The sequence below is a fragment of the Nicotiana tomentosiformis genome, chromosome 10 (genome assembly GCF_000390325.3).
Source record: "Nicotiana tomentosiformis chromosome 10, ASM39032v3, whole genome shotgun sequence".
Classification (NCBI taxonomy): domain Eukaryota; kingdom Viridiplantae; phylum Streptophyta; class Magnoliopsida; order Solanales; family Solanaceae; genus Nicotiana; species Nicotiana tomentosiformis.
In genome coordinates this window covers 50215978-50232529 of record NC_090821.1, presented here as the reverse complement: position 1 = coordinate 50232529, position 16552 = coordinate 50215978, and the positions used below count along the sequence as shown (strand labels likewise).

General features: G+C 38.5%; 1 pseudogene; it reads left to right on the top strand.

The window, feature by feature from the left end:
• The first annotated feature begins 14919 nt into the window (after nt 1-14919).
• On the top strand, nt 14920-15883 carry LOC104092485 (beta-D-glucosyl crocetin beta-1,6-glucosyltransferase-like; annotated as a pseudogene).
• The last annotated feature ends 669 nt before the right edge of the window (nt 15884-16552 follow it).

The following is a 16552-nucleotide window of genomic DNA, read 5'->3' as shown; positions in this document are numbered from 1 at the left end:
TAGTGTGTTCTTGCCTCCCCAAAGTCTTCTCTCCTTCCAAAGTAGTGTCTCTCTTCAAAATCATATTTTAGGATGTATTTGTAGCGACTAGGGTCTGTATGGGGCGGATTTTCCTTTTCCTATTTCGGATTGGTAAAGTTGAATTTTTCTTTCCCGGTCCCGGTCTGGAGAAGTGACCCTCGCTTCCTTGTCCGGGACTTTCCTGATTTCTTTTGCTTCGGTCCCGATCTAGCGAAGTGAACCTCGCTTCGCTGTCCGGGACTTTTCTCTTCAGCTCTTTTTTCACCATTTTTTCTCCCATTTGATCCTTTTCTGCGCAAGTTTGTTCTTACACATAAGAAACACGTAATGAGCATATTTTTACTTCAAAAGCGATGTGAACTCCCGCAACTCATACACGAAATAACACACAAACACACTCAAAATATTCACTTTTAACCCTTTATCAATAACTGATGAGACACTCCCGGTCCGCCCGAAATTCGATGCGAACATACGCCCAAGTCGAAAATCATGATACGAAGTATTGGTACCATCAAATCCCGTTTCCGAGGTCGTTTACTCAAAATATTGACTCAAGTCAAATTTGGCTATCTTAGGCTACCATTATGGAACTACGTATTTCGATTTCAATCTGAACCATTCCAACACCAAACCAACCATCCCCGCAAGTTAAAAAACAGTAAAAGCACATACAGAGAGTCTTAATTAGGGGAACATGGATTTGAAAAATAAAATCACCGGTCGGGTCGTTACAAGTTTGTTGTGTATTGACTTTTAATGAATGAAATATTATCCTCCTTTTTTATTTTTTATAGTAATATATTAGAACAATGTCAAAAGTCATTAAGTTTCGCAAAAAAGCTTTCTATCCAACAAGTATGTTTTTAGATTTGTGAATATATATATATATATAGATTTGTGAATATATATATATATATATATATATATATATATATATAGTATTTTAGGTTAAAACTTCAATTTTAAGAAAATATGTATTGTAATTTTTTAAAAATGGTGAGCTAGCCGGTAGGGCTGGGCTAACTATTTTAAGGCCCATCAAAATAATGGGTTGTCCCAGCTCAGCCTGTCAAATGCCAAAGCCCGTATGGGCTGAGCTAGGCCAGCCCGTATTAACATCTCTATTTGTTCATATACGAGAAAAAAGATTTCTAGAAAGTATTATGAAAATCCAGGCACTAAATAATTAAACCACAAATATAACCGGAAAAAAAAAAAATAGAAAATCTAAATTAAAGTATTGTATATAGGTTAAAGGCCAAGGGTATACAAGCTCGGGAGGGTCAATTCATGTGGAGCAAAGAAGAATATGATTAATCATAAGATTCCTTTGAACTCAAACTATGATGGATAACCTAGAAAGTCAAGAGCAGTTGGAAATTAGAGGAAAGAACGACTCTTTCTAGTAAGTGACACATATCTCAAGTTTTAAAATGGACAACAAAAATTACACGAGAATTTGTTATAAGCAGAGGCGGACTACCATTAGGGTGGGGGTCATGGTCGAGAAACTTCGAAAAAGCCATATGTATACATGTGTATATATCTTAAATAACAAGTTTATATTTTACTATGACACTTTAAAACCCAAAGTTTAGGTAGTTATATTGGTCGATTTGGATGAGTACAACTTGACTTTTAGTACGTTGCCTGAGTTCGATTCTCACTCCAATATTTATTCAAAATTTTATTCGATAATGGTAATCCCGCCACTTTCAAAGCCTGAGTCCGCGTCTGGGTGTAACTGTCTTGACAAAAGTTGTAGTTCGTGAAATCTTGGTTCTAACGCATCAACCGGTTCATTATTTGAACTCTTCCTTCTCCTTTGACCCAAGCAAAATGATTTATTTTAGTTTATTCATTTTATTGGAAATGAAAGTACTCAAGCTAAAGCAAGTGCACCTAGAAAACGGTTATTGCTAGTGATCCTGCAAGACCCTACACTCACTTTGAGTCCTTCCATCTAATGCCCTAACTCTCAATCTCAATCAAGCAAGAAAGGAAATCCTTTCTTTTAGCTACGACGATGAGTAGAGACTTCTTCTCTCTACTCCTTATCCAATGAACCACTTAGAATAGATCGAATCGAAACTGTTAAGCATTCTGTAATCATCCCATACACCAAGTCTTGGCCCTTTTATCAAGTTTGCATTGTGCAAAATTTCGGTAGATAATGGGCATGATTTATTCACTATTTAACTTCGGTCAGCTTTGTTTTTTGTGTACTTTGGTCCCAAGTGACTTGTGTTATTTCTTAATGGGTGTAGGACCTTAAGACCATTGTAAATAGTCTTTTCTTTGTTATTAAGAAAAAGTTTTTGTAGATGATGATATGTGTATTGGCAGCTTTGAGATTTGTGGACAACTTTGAGATTCTCAATTCTCATTTGTGTTTTGTTCTTTTGTTATACTTTGAACCAAAGCTTAATTTTTTTAAATGGTGAAATTCCTTGTTTGAGTTTCCTCATCCTATTCTTCTTCTTCTTTGAGTTTATTCGGTTCCTTCTATTTAGTTCGCCATCATTTGCGAACAGCGAGCATCTTGGAGCACCCACAACTTGAAGCTGTAGAAGCATTAGAAATAACTAAAAAGTTGCTCCTGTTTCGGCTACCATCAGCAGTGGCTAGTGAGCATATATAGATTTCTTGAGCGATTCTACAACTTAAGTATCACAATGTTATTTTTGAGATACGAGAATTTGGTAAGAGACTTAGCATAACTTTAAGAATTCTTACTGCATGACTTGTACTGGTTTCTTAACGTTCCAATTCTTTTGGTTGGCTAAGCTAAAGAATTCAGGAAAAGAAAAAGTGATTGCAGAGATCTAGGAAGCAGAGTCCAAACTAGAACCTCTGTACGTACAAATTCTGCTGTGTTACATAATTTAACTGGTAAAAGTCTTAATTCGTCTTGCAAGCAGCAAAAACGACAATTATATTCTCAAATTGAAATTAATGATGCTGGAAAATTATATCATCAATGTTGGTATACATGTTATTGCAACCGAATTCGAATATGAGAATAGCTCCACGAAGTAAGCTTGTGCAGAGGAAAAACGAGCTGGAATAATAGGAAGTCGAAGCTTTAAAATTACCAAATAACGTTACTAACTTCGGCTACATAATGTGAACAAGACGTATAATGATTTCAACCGTCAATGATATGTTCGAAAACTCAAATATAACCAGCTGCTTAGCATACAATATTTGAGGGACACTGAGGGAATTGTTTGGGCTTGGTTTCAAATCTAAGAGCTGTAAATAGAGAAACTCTCGGTGGAAAGCGTTAAAAGAATTGCGTCCAATAGCCAGTTTTGAGTAGGGGCCGATATAGTTTGTTACCCACAAGTTCAATTGAACTCATAACTTTCGACACAGAGTAAAAATTTATCTGTAAATATTCATTAAAATTACAAAAATAGTAGATATGAACCCATAACTTTAAAAATTATAATTGGTTCAATGCTAAAACTCTTAAAAGTTGAACATATAGAATTTAAATCATGAATCCGCCTCTGAATTTTTGACCATGCTATTTAAACTTTATCCTTTCTCAAATTATTTAACTTGTGTGCTCCAAAAAATCTGCCTTACAGTTAATAAATAGACTAGAAGTGCCATATTCCTTCATCAACCAAATAAGAATGCTAGAATGTGATTTACACTTCATTAACAAAGCTTATCAATGACAAAGAGTGGGTTGCTTTAGTGGTAAGCAGCCTTCACTTTTAACCAAGAGGTTGTGAGTTCGAGTCATTCCAAGAGCAAGGTGGGGAGTTCTTGAAGGGAGGGAGCCGAGGGTCTATCGGAAACAGCCTCTTAACCCTAGAGTAGGGGTAAGGTCTGCGCACACACTACCCTCCCCAAACCCCACAGCTTCTCTACCCTAGGGTAGGGGTAAGGTCTGCGTACATACTACCCTCCTCAAACCCCACTAGTGAGATTATACCTAACCTATAATAATCAAATAAATAATCATGGCACCAAGATTCAGGGGCGAAACTAGATCGTTAGCTATGAGTTCGGATGATCCGGTTTATCTAGACCCTATATTTTTATTGAAAATTTATTAAATATACATAAATTTATAATTGCAAACCCAATAACTGACACAAACTATGAGTTTTATGACAAGCTCAAAATTTATAAACTTAAAATTCTTACTTTGTTCTCTCAGATAAAGTGATGCGGTGGTTGAGGAGATGGCGTAGTGGTGGAAGATCTTTTTTATTTATTTATAGAAAATAAAAGGTTGATTAAAAATGAGAAAATGAAAAGGTTGGACACGTGGAGTCAGACGAGGCTCTAGAAACAAAAAATTTAATTGTTCACTCACTTGTCTGTGTATAAAACGCGCTGGCCACGGGTATTAGGTATGATTGAGAAAAGGGTTAAATGTATAAAAGTTTTCTCTTGAACTAAGGATGTGTCAGAAGGATTTCAGTGCAAGTTGGGGTGGCAAAGTATGTATTAAACCTGACAGAAAAGGAGGAATATGAGGCTTCTTTCATTTGATTATCCTATTCTCTAATCACGATAATAGATTTAACAAACACACTTTCACTTAGAAATATGAATATAGAAAGTCTGATTAATTAGTAATAGGTCTGCTAGGGGTGGCACATGCATGGGATAAGTCCATATATAGACACGCTTTGTAAACTTTTCTGCTTGTTATTTTATATTGGCGGCTAAAGTTAGAATTAAGATGAGACAGGATTTGTCTAACACATTTCTTTAGATAATATTTAGCTAAACATAACAAATGCCGTTTGGAAATAATTGTGGTTTTAAAGCTAATTGTGTTATAAAATAAAAGCAACTTATTAAAACATGAACAAGACATGTTGTTATAAAATAAAAGCAATTTAGTAAAACATGAACAAGAAATGGAGATAGAGAGAAGAAAGAGATTTTCTTCTTCAATTGTGTGTATTTTCCTATCTATTACAAGGCCTTTATATAGGCATGAAAATTGAAGAAAAATATGTCATTGAATATGTCATTAAGCATTTGAGAAGATCATGCAGGAAGAGTAGACATCCACCATAATTTGATTTTTCTTATAACACTCCCCCTTGGATGTCCATAGATAATGTACCTCGTTAAAACCTTATTAGGAAAAAACACTATGGGAAAAAAATTCTAGTAAAGGAAAAAGAGTACACATGTTTAGAAATATGCCTTTTGGTTGCCTCGTTAAAAACCTTGCAAGGAAAACCCTGTGTGACAAAACCTTGTAAGGGAAAAAGAGTACAATGCGTATTAACTCCCTCTGATGAGAGCATCAATTCACATCCTTGAGCCTTCGCATCCCAATCTTGTACACTAGTTTCTTGAAGGTTGACGTCGGTAGAGATTTGGTGAACAAATCAACCATATTATCACTTGAACGAATATGTTGCACAGTGATATCACCATTCTTTTGAAGATCATGTGTGAAAAATAACTTTGGTGAAATGTGCTTTGTCCTATCCCCTTTTATGAATCCTCTCTTCAACTGGGCTATGCATGCTGCATTGTCTTCATACAAAATTGTGGGTAGTTTGTCACACTTTAAATCACATTTGTCTCGAATAAGGTGTATTATAGACCTCAACCATACACATTCTCGACTTGCTTCATGAATAGCAATTATCTCAGCATGATTAGATGAAGTAGCCATGATTGATTGCTTAGTCGATCGCCAAGATATGACAGTGCCTCCATATGTAAACACATAGTCTGTTTGAGATTGAATCTTTTGCGGGTCATATAAATACCCAGCATCGGCATAACCAACAAGATCAGTACTGCAATCATTGCCATAAAATAATACCATATCGGTAGTCTCTTTTAGATACTGCAATATGTGTTTGATTCTATTCCAATGTCTCCTTGTAGGAGTAGAGCTATATCTTGTTAAGACATTAACTGAAAAAGCTATGTTAGACCTTGTAATGTTAGAAAGATACATTAATGCACCAATTACACTAAGATATGGTACGTCGGGGACCAAGAAGCTCTTCATTAATTTCATGAGGTTGGAATGGATGTGCTTTATCCATATAAAATCGCTTTAAAATTATTTTAGTGTATGCTGATTGATGGACAAAAATTTTATCTTTCATATACTCAATTTGTAGACCAAGACAAAAATTTATCTTTCCAAGATCTTATTTCAAATTCTTTCTTTAAATAGTCTACTACTTTAGGAAGCTCTACTGCTTTAGGAAGCTCCCTAGGAGTTCCAATGATATTTAAATCATCAACATACACAGTGATTATAACAAATTTAGATCCAGATCTTTTTATAAAGACACAAGGACAAATTGAATCATTCTTGTACCCTTCTTTCAACAGGTACTCACTCAGGCGATTATACCACATGCGCCATGATTGTTTCAATCCGTATAAGAATTTTTGAAGCTTTATTTAATAAATTTCTTGGAAACCTTAATATGCTTCAGAACAATTTAAATCCTTCAATGATTTCCATTATACGCATATCACGATTTTCTTGTATTGTCAGATTAAAACCTGAAATGGCGACATCCACCATAGGAGAACATGTCTCTATATAATCAATGCCAGGATATTTACAAATCTTCTTGTGACACAAGTCGTCTTTATGTCTATCGGCTTGACCTTTTTTTTTTCCGCACAAGAATACATTTATACCTCCACTGGCTTTATACTTTCAGGTGTTGGGACTATTCGTCCAACTTCATATTTTTCATGTGAAATCAATTTTCATTGCGTATTTTTCATTTGGCCAATCATTTATCTGTCTAAATTTTATGACAGATTTGAGCTCAAGATCCTCGTCAATATTAATAATATTGAGCGCTACATTATATTAACAATATCGTCGACAATCATTTTATATCGGTTATACTATTTCCCAATAAAGACATAACTTATTGAGATCTCTTTATCTTATTATTTTCAGGTACCTGAGCCTCTCCCATGAGGTCTTATAAAGTGTTATGTCGTGGTGCTCTTCTAGAGCATTTGCCTCCTTATTATGACCATCTTGAACATTTGCTCCTCTCCTTCTTCAAGGAGTTTTATCTTTGGAACCGATTAGTCTATTATGCTTTATGCATGCCATGGACTCTATTCATTATGAACTTTATTTTATTTGGAGCATTAACAGCTGAATATGACATTTAGCTTTGGATCAGCAAATACGCCTGACAATATTTTGCAAATGAATTATCACTTGAACTTCAAGTTCACATTTTCTCGTACGAGGATCTCGATGTACTCAGAATAATTCATTACATGCATTACTTTTTCAGCTGCCCATATTCTCCCCTATTGTTGGGATCACCAACACATATCCCTAGCCTTATTTGGGGATCCATCTTTGTGCATTGTGGTGGAATAATTAAATCATATAACACATTCATATTTCTAGATGAAAATTATTTGGTTCCTGACCCTGAACCGATTGTGATAGGGAGAACTTATCATAACTTGGCTAGATGCGTACAAGTGCTGTTGTATATTAAATAATACATCACATACAAAATTTTATTTTGGCAATTTTGTTCTCATAACCAATGGTTTAGATATAATTGGAGGCATATAATTTCTGCTAAACCAACTTGGATTTAAACCAGTATTATCAAGATAAATCATCATAATTTATATTCTGGAACTGTGCTCTAATAATTTGAGCAATCAATCTTGCAAAAGCCAAACTACAAGTTGATAACAAATGCACATGTGACCATAGAATATATACATCTATTAAAATCATATAATAGTAAACGGTCCACATGGAAGGTGACTGGGCCCATATATATTTATCACCTTTTATTCGTTCCAAAAATCAAGGGATTCAATCCCAACCTTAACTGGTATATCATGAGAATAAGCAGCACAAGAGAATTCTTGAAGAATCTTATATTTTTTCAATATATGCCAATGTAATTCTCAATTAATTTTTTCGCATCATAATTGAACCGAGATGGTCAACCGGTCATGCCAACTAATATTTATTTCAGTAAACCTCTAGTTTACTTGTGGCTTGTGATTGCATCATCATGCTTATACTTGTGTAGTACAAATAGAAGAAAAGTCAGGTAACCTTTCATATTTACCCGATATGATTATAGTAATATAAAGATATTCAATCTTCTTTTCATTTATAGTCTCAATATGCCAACCACTTTGGCTAATATATTTGTAAATCAAAACATTTCTTTTGAGACTTACTACAATATTAATGTCATGAACAATTTTATTCATCCGGGTAGTAACAAATTATTTCTTTCAGAGCTCTTAACTGCTTTTGTACTACAAGATCTTTTGTCACACCATCCATATAATGAATGTCTCCTTCACAAATAGAATCATATCATAATAATTGTCATGTTCAAAATCATCACAAACAAAATAATTTTTTGCTTTAATTTTGCTTATAATAATTTTCATAAGTCATGACAAAATATTTTTGGCGTATCACATGCATGCGATCAATGATATATTTATGTAACTACACAATAATATTTATTATCTTTCTTTGTCTCAAACCTCCCTTAGAGGTGAGTTGTAGTATTTATCCAACTATGCACAAGTACATTATTATGCATAATCTTTATCATATATATATATTTTCACATTCACTTTCAGGAATGAGTATGCAATCTCAATGTTTATCACAAGTCACATTCTCTTCAAAGAATTTCTCCCTTTTTATAATTACCATAGTGATAACTATTATTATTTTGGCCTTTCGCACGCCCACATTCATTGGTCAACCACTTGTCTTTATTTAGACTTATCATGCACTGCTATCACATTCACTTCTAGAATGGAGCAAATCAAGTGGGACAAGCTTCATGCTTTTTCATAAAAATTATATTATTTTTTCTTTAGTTATTATTATTATTATCAATATGGTGCATTAGGACTCAAACCCAATGCCTTACCCATATAAAGTGTCATGGGCTGCTTTCCATCATTGACCCATGACCCCTTGGACGCGCCCCGTGGCGTCCCGACAAGCCTCCCAACGGCTAGCGCCATGGTCGGCCTCGTGGTCTCAGCAGCGCCAAGTGACAAGCGAGCATGCGCCTCTGTCACCCCACCGATAATCAGTGCCAGTGCCCAGCGGCTGGCGAATGCCATCAGCGCCGCGCGCACCGACAATGCCGCGCGCGCAGACCCAATGCCAAGCACCAGCGCCCCGCCGCTGGCAGATCTAAATAGTGCCACGCGCGCCCATAGCAATGCGCGCGCAGACCCTGATGCTCAAGACAAAGTTACTGCCATCGGACTTGCTTCCATAGAAGACTAAGTCCCTTTCATTGTAATTATAGAGTAGTTTTACTTCATTCATTTTCAGTGTGCTTCTACAACTTTCTTAGGTCAACTCATGTAACTTTGGTTTATTTTTTTTAAGCATTATTAAGGGGGACCAAATCATTCAAACATTCAAGCATTCAAACAATTCTCTGTACTGGTGTCTTTCCCCCGACACCGCATTGCATCTTGTAATAGCTTTCATCATCATCAATACAATCATCAGCTTTCATCATCAATTGCTCATTTTTCGCTGCTCAATTGCTCACAACATTGGTTTTCCCGTACGGCACTGACAATCTAGTCTAGCGTACGGCGAGGACCTCAGTTGGCACATAGCAACCGTACTGACATCGGTTGCATAGCCTTACGTCGCCCTTCCAAGGAACTTCAGGAAGGCGCCGCATAACAGTTGGTATCAGAGCCTAGGCTCGACATCGGACGAGGGAACTCATTGCCATCATCATCACCATTTCTAACCATGGTAAATTACGGGGATCGCATCATGACCCTAGAAGAGACGGTTGACGCATTACGGCCCATCGTGGATACGTTGCCTGATCTAAAAACCAGCCTAGTACAAAGGTTGGACGACCTGGACCGTAAAATGCGGCAGGCCAAAGTTGACATAGCAAACATCAGTCAAGACTCTGAGGAAGACCGGCAAACGGCTGCCGTCGAGGCAACCAAAATTCATAGCAAATTCGAGGACCTCCAACAGGAGCGTGCCGAGGATTTAGCCCATCGGGAACTAGAGGCAGACAGACTGACCGTCATGCAGCAAACCATAGACAACTTGATAGGCCAGCTCAATGTTGTCAATGCTGCCCTTCAAAGCCTTCTCAAAGGAGGCGAAAACCACATCACGGGTGCCATGAACATTGCCCCCATGCCACAAAAGCTAAAAATTCTGGAGCCCAAGCCATACAACGGAGCCCGGGATGCTAAAGAAGTGGAAAACTTCATCTTCGACATCGAACAATACTTCGATGCCGTTGGACAATTGGAAGAATCCAAAAAGGTAGCAACTGCTGCCATGTATCTTCAGGGTGATGCAAAACTCTGGTGGCGAGTCAAATACGAAGCCATCAGGGCCGGTGAAGATACTCTCCAGACATGGGCAGAACTGAAGGCCGCCATACGCCTGCAGTTCTTCCCCGAAAATGTGAAATACAATGCACGGAGAAAGTTGCGTGAACTCTGCCACACCAGGTCGGTGCGGGACTACGGGCGTGAATTCTCCGCACTCATGCTAAACATACGGGATATGGGGGACAAAGACAAACTGTTCGCATTCATAGAAGGTTTGAAACCTCATGCTCGTATGGAGCTGCAAAGACAACGGGTAGATACCCTGCCCAAGGCCATTCAAGCTGCAGAGTGCCTTGGGGATTATCAGTTGGAAACTCAGAAGGATAGGCCCCAGCCGCCTATCCGAGGGGATACAACGGGAGCCAACCTAGCAACGGTGGCCCCAACAGAAACGAAGGAGATCGAGGTGCATCCAAATCTAAGACTCCTTCCTCAAGCAGCAACAGTGCTGTATCAGTCAACAACAATCAGGGGAGAAAGCCCCCATCAGAATGCCGTCATTGCGGCGGGGAACATTGGAACAATCAATGCCCCAACACACAAATCAATGCTCAACAAACTGTTAACGATGATGAGTCAGATCAGGACGGCTCAGTCGGCGAAGAACAGGTAGGGGCCTTCAACGCATTTGTTGGCTCCATTCATGATACCTTGGCGGGAACCAGTGCTGGCAACCCCAAGAAGAAGGCATTCCCAATCGACAAGAAAGGGAAAGGAAAGGCGGACGGGAGGCCTCCCACATCACAAAAGAGGACCTTAATGTTCGTTGACATGAAAGTAAACGGCAGACCTATTCGAGCATTGATAGACACGGGTGCTAGCCACAACTACCTGGCCTCAACTCAGGTGCAACGCCTCGGTTTAGCAGTGCAAAAATACAAGGGTCATGTCAAGGCTATCAACTCTCCATCTCAGCAAGTGAGTGGAATAGCCAAAGAAGTACCAATCAAGCTTGGCCCATACAAGGGAATATTCGACCTACACATAGCTATCATCGATGACTTCGAACTGATAGTGGGATTGGAATTCCTCAGGCAGACCAACACCATCCCGGTACCATATGCCAACATGCTCCTAATGATGGGAGACAACGGGGCCAAACCCCATACCATACCATGCATATCCAAGAAGATGGCTGCTGGAAACATCACTGCCATGCAGTTTAAGGAGGGAACCAATAGACTTGAACCCACGGTTCCGGCTGCCCTCAACATCATCAAACAGACATTACCTCATCGGGGACCAACAACTCATGGCGCCCCTCATTGTGTGAAGACTTGTCAAGCATTCCAAAAGGACAAGTCAGATCACTCAGCATAAGCGGGACTCTTGGAGCCGCTACCTGTCCCACAGAGACCTTGGGAAAGCATTTCCCTGAATTTCATCACAGGATTAACCAAGGTCGGAAATCATGCAACCATCATGGTGGTAGTAGACCAATTTTCCAAGTATGCTACCTTCATCGCAGCCCCACAGAACATATCAGCAGAAGATACAGCTCGACTCTTCTTCTCTCATGTTGTCAAACATTGGGGTATGCCCAACAACATCATTAGTGACTGCGACCCATGCTTCACTAGTAAGTTTTGGACCCAACCCTTCAGTTGCCTCGGATCCAAATTGAGTTACAACTCAAGCCATCATCATCAGCAAACATAATCAAACCGACCGGTTCAATGACATGCTGGAGGAATATCTCCGTCAATTTGCAACTGGGTCACAAACACATTGGGTGAAGCTTCTGGATGCTGCTCAGCTGTGTTTCAATTCACAAAAGTGCGCCCATACAAACAAAAGCGCTTTTGAAATTGTTACCGGATAGCAACCGCTACTCCCACAAAATGTGAATGCACCAAACATGCCATCATCTCATCGAGCTGCCAGTTTCTCGACAGAATGGGAGCAAACTTTGAAGATAGTGCGGAGCTATCTTGTCAAAGCCCAAGAGAGGGCAACGAGGTATGCCGAACAAAATCATCGCTTTGTCCAACATCAAGCAGGGGACAAAGTGATGGTAAAAACCCCGAGGCGGAACTTATTTGCAAAGAGGACCCAAGATCCTCGCCTATTGCAAAGCTACATCGGGCCTTTTTCCATTGAAAGGCGCATCGGGAAATCCACATACAAGCTGAACACACCAGCCTGGTAGAAAATCTATCCAGTCTTCCATGTCAGCTGCCTCAGGCCATTTCAGAAATGCATGGAAGATCATTCAGAAAGACATCTCACAACACCGAGGGGAACAGACCTCCCAGCCAATAAGATCCTGACCAATCATCATCATCCGGCAGGTAAGGCTCCGAGGATGTTGCCAACTCAGGTCGGGGAGAATGTCATGGGCTGCTTTCCATCATCGACCCATGACCCCTTGGACGCTCCCCGTGGCGTCCCGGCAAGCCTCCCAATGCCTAGCGCCACGGTCGGCCCCGTGGTCTCGGCAGCGCCAAGTGATAAGCGAGCATGCGCCTCTGTCGCCCCACCGATAATCAGTGCCAGTGCCCAGCGGCTGGCGAATGCCATCAGCGCCGCGCGCACCGACAATGCCGCGCGCGCAGACCCAATGCCAAGCACCTGCCCCACCGCTGGTAGATCCAAATAGTGCCACGCGCGGCCACAGCAATGCACGCGCAGACCCTGATGCTCAAGACAAAGTTGCTGCCATCGGACTTGCTTTCATAGAAGAGTAAGTCCTTTTCATTGTAATTATAGAGTAGTTTTACTTCATTTATTTTCAGTGTGCTTCTACAACTTTCTTAGGTCAACTCATGTAACTTTGGTTTATTTTTTTAAGCATTATTAAGGGGGACCAAAGCATTCAAACATTCAAGCATTCAAACAATTCTCTGTACTGGTGTCTCTCCCCCCCGACACCGCATTGCATCTTGTAATAGCTTTCATCATCATCAATACAATCATCAGCTTTCATCATCAATTGCTCATTTTTCGCTGCTCAATTGCTCACGATATTGGTTTTCTTGTACGGCACTGACAATCTAGCCTAGCGTACGGCGAGGACCTCAGTTGGCGCATAGCAACCGCACTGACATCAGTTGCTTAGCCTTACGTCGCCCTTCCAAGGAACTTCAAGAAGGTGCCGCGTAACAAAAGGCATGCGTTGGAACTTGAATTCAACGTCTTGTCATCAACATAGTGCGTTGGGACTTGAACCCATCGTCTTACCCTCAATCTTTGGCATAATAGGCCAAAATTCACTAGGACTCGCACTCGAGCCTTTAAAATATTATTATTTCATAATTATAGGCATAAGTAAATTAACTTTCAAGAAGACATATATAACTATTTCAATCTTTAAACAGTTCTTCTGCAACAAAAATGCTAGTTAAGATATATGCCAATTTTGCTTTCAATGAAATACATCATGTTATGGTAAAAATATTATTACTAAATTATCTTAATAATTATCTATCATAGTATGTAAAAGGTCATAACATATATATACGTTGGAATATTATCTTTGTCCTATAAGAGATGTAGCAAATAAAGACATACCTTTCCAGTTCTTTATTTCACTGGATACAATTGAAAAAACTATTTTTACTAAACACTGCACATAAAGTTAATGCAAAGATATGAAAGTATGAATGAGTTTAGATGGATGTAAAACTTATCTTTGTATTATCATTCAAGACATTTTTCATTGTACTTGATCTCATTGTCTGCTTATAATTTACATAGTCTTGACGTAGAAGATCATGAAATGAGCAATTCGTGCTGATAACGTGTTATAAAATAAAAGCAACTTAGTAAAACATGAACAAGACATGTTGTTATAAAATAAAAGCAATTTAGTAAAACATGAACAAGAAATGGAGATAGAGAGAAGAAAGAGATTTTCTTCTTCAATTGTGTGTATTTTCCTATCTATTACAAAGCCTTTATATATGCATGAAAAGTGAAGAAAAATATGTCATTGAATATGTCATTAAGCATTTGAGAAGATCATGCAGGAAGAGTAGACATCCACCATAATTTAATTTTTCATATAACAAACTGTAATTTTTCAAATGACAAATTTCCCTCTATCAAGTAACTCAAAAGATTACATATATTAATATTGGGACGACTTATTCTTAGCCAGCTTCTACTCAGCCATGTACAGATGTACTTCTAAAGTTCTCTATATAAAAATACTATTTCACTGCAAATCAAATACTTCAAGACATGTTTGTTATCCTAAAAATCAAACAATCACTCTTTTGAGTGAGCGATAACATACATTCTTCTTTTTTCTTTGTCATAGTTCTAACCATAGAATTACCAAGGAAAATCTAACAGTCACGCAACTAGTGCCTTTGCATAAAACTTGGCTAATAATCTACTCGAATTCCCTAAAACCAGTCATACAACTTGCATTGAAAACTAACAAAGCAGTTTTTCCATTCGTAGCTAGCAGCTTATTCCACGTTATTATTTTAGTCATCATCTCAATATTTTTCCGTATAAAGCCAACCGATACCACTAACTTTTGTAAGAGGCAGCCCGGTGATACGTAGCGTTACCCTTCATTTTTGCAAGAGGCTGTTTTCACGCTACTAACTTTTGTAAAAAAAACATAAAATTACGTAAGTAGAATTTTTTTTTTTGTAAGAAAGTTTTTATGGATACAAAACGTAGTACTAACACTTTGAGGGTACCATGGTTGGCGAATGGACACATCTCTCCATTTCTCAACGTAGCCAAAAAACTCGCGGACAGGGGATTCTTGATTTATTTCTGTTCTACACCTATCAATCTCAAATCTATCCATAAAAAAATCCCCGAAAAATACTCAGTTTCAATTCAACTTGTTGAACATCATTTACCAGAGTCGTCTCAACTTCCTCCTCATTACCACACAACAAATGGTCTCCCACCCCATCTCAGTCACACCCTTAAAAAGGCCATGAAATTGTCCAAACCAAACTTGTCCAAAATCTTGAAAAATCTGAAACCTGATTTGGTGATTTACGACGTGCTGCAGGAATGGGCTGAAGGCATAGTGAATGAGCATAACATTCCAGCTATCAAACTCATAACTTCTGGTGCAGCCGTGTTTTCATACTTTTTCAACTTAGTAAAGAAACCAGGGAATGAATTCCCTTTCACAGGTCTCATCTCTTTATCACAGGAAAATTGAGCTTGTAAAATTGGGTGAAATGACGGCAAAATCTGCTAAAGAGAAAGATCCTGATGATGTTGACATTTTTACTCAAGGAAATATGCAAATCATGCTAATGAGTACCTCTAGAATTATAGAGGCCAAATACATAGACTATTTGATTGGAGTGAGCAATTGGAAAGTTATTCCAGTTAGTCCACCTGTCCAAGATCCAATGACTGTTGACGACGCTGATGATGTGGAGCTTATTTGTTAGGATCGGTAACTCGGGTAGTGCGGAATTTAACCAAACAATGTTATAATGACAATAACAAAGACAATGGAAGTTGATAACAACGGCTTTTAAAGCATATAAATAAGACACAAATTTAACGTTATTCGGTCAAAGTGTGACCTACGTCCACAAGCGGAGATGAGCAATTTCACTATACCAACAAGAGTACAAAATTAGAGTAAATACTCTAATTAATCCCAAATATCCTAAGAGAATAACCTCACAAGATCACTCCAAAGAAAGGGTTCACACAAGTGCTTCCCAACACTCAACTCTCATATAAAATACTCTTAATAAAGAAGGAAAGGAAGAAACTAGAAATGAAGACTCAAGTGTTGTTGGTATGTCTAAAATGAACTAATTGCCTTTCCTTTTATAGGCAAAAAAGTCTTGGCCTCTTAGGTGTAAAAGAAGAGATACAACTTGTGCAAATGATGTCCACCATATAATGCAATATTTTTGGGTCCCAAAGAATATTGCCAACAAAGTCATTGTGGTTGGAATTCAGTAATGGAAAGTGTCAATTTCGGGGTCCCGATTATAGCAATGGCTATGCATCTTGATCAGTGAATGCTAGGCTAATGGTAGAATTAGGTGTCACAATGGAAATTGTTAGAGATGATGATGACAAGATTCACAGAGAAAAAATTGCACAAGTTGTTAAAGGGTCATAGCTAGTGAAATAGGGGAAAATTTGAGGGCCAAAGGTAAAGATATTAGCAAAATTTTGAAATCTATAAGAGGTGAAG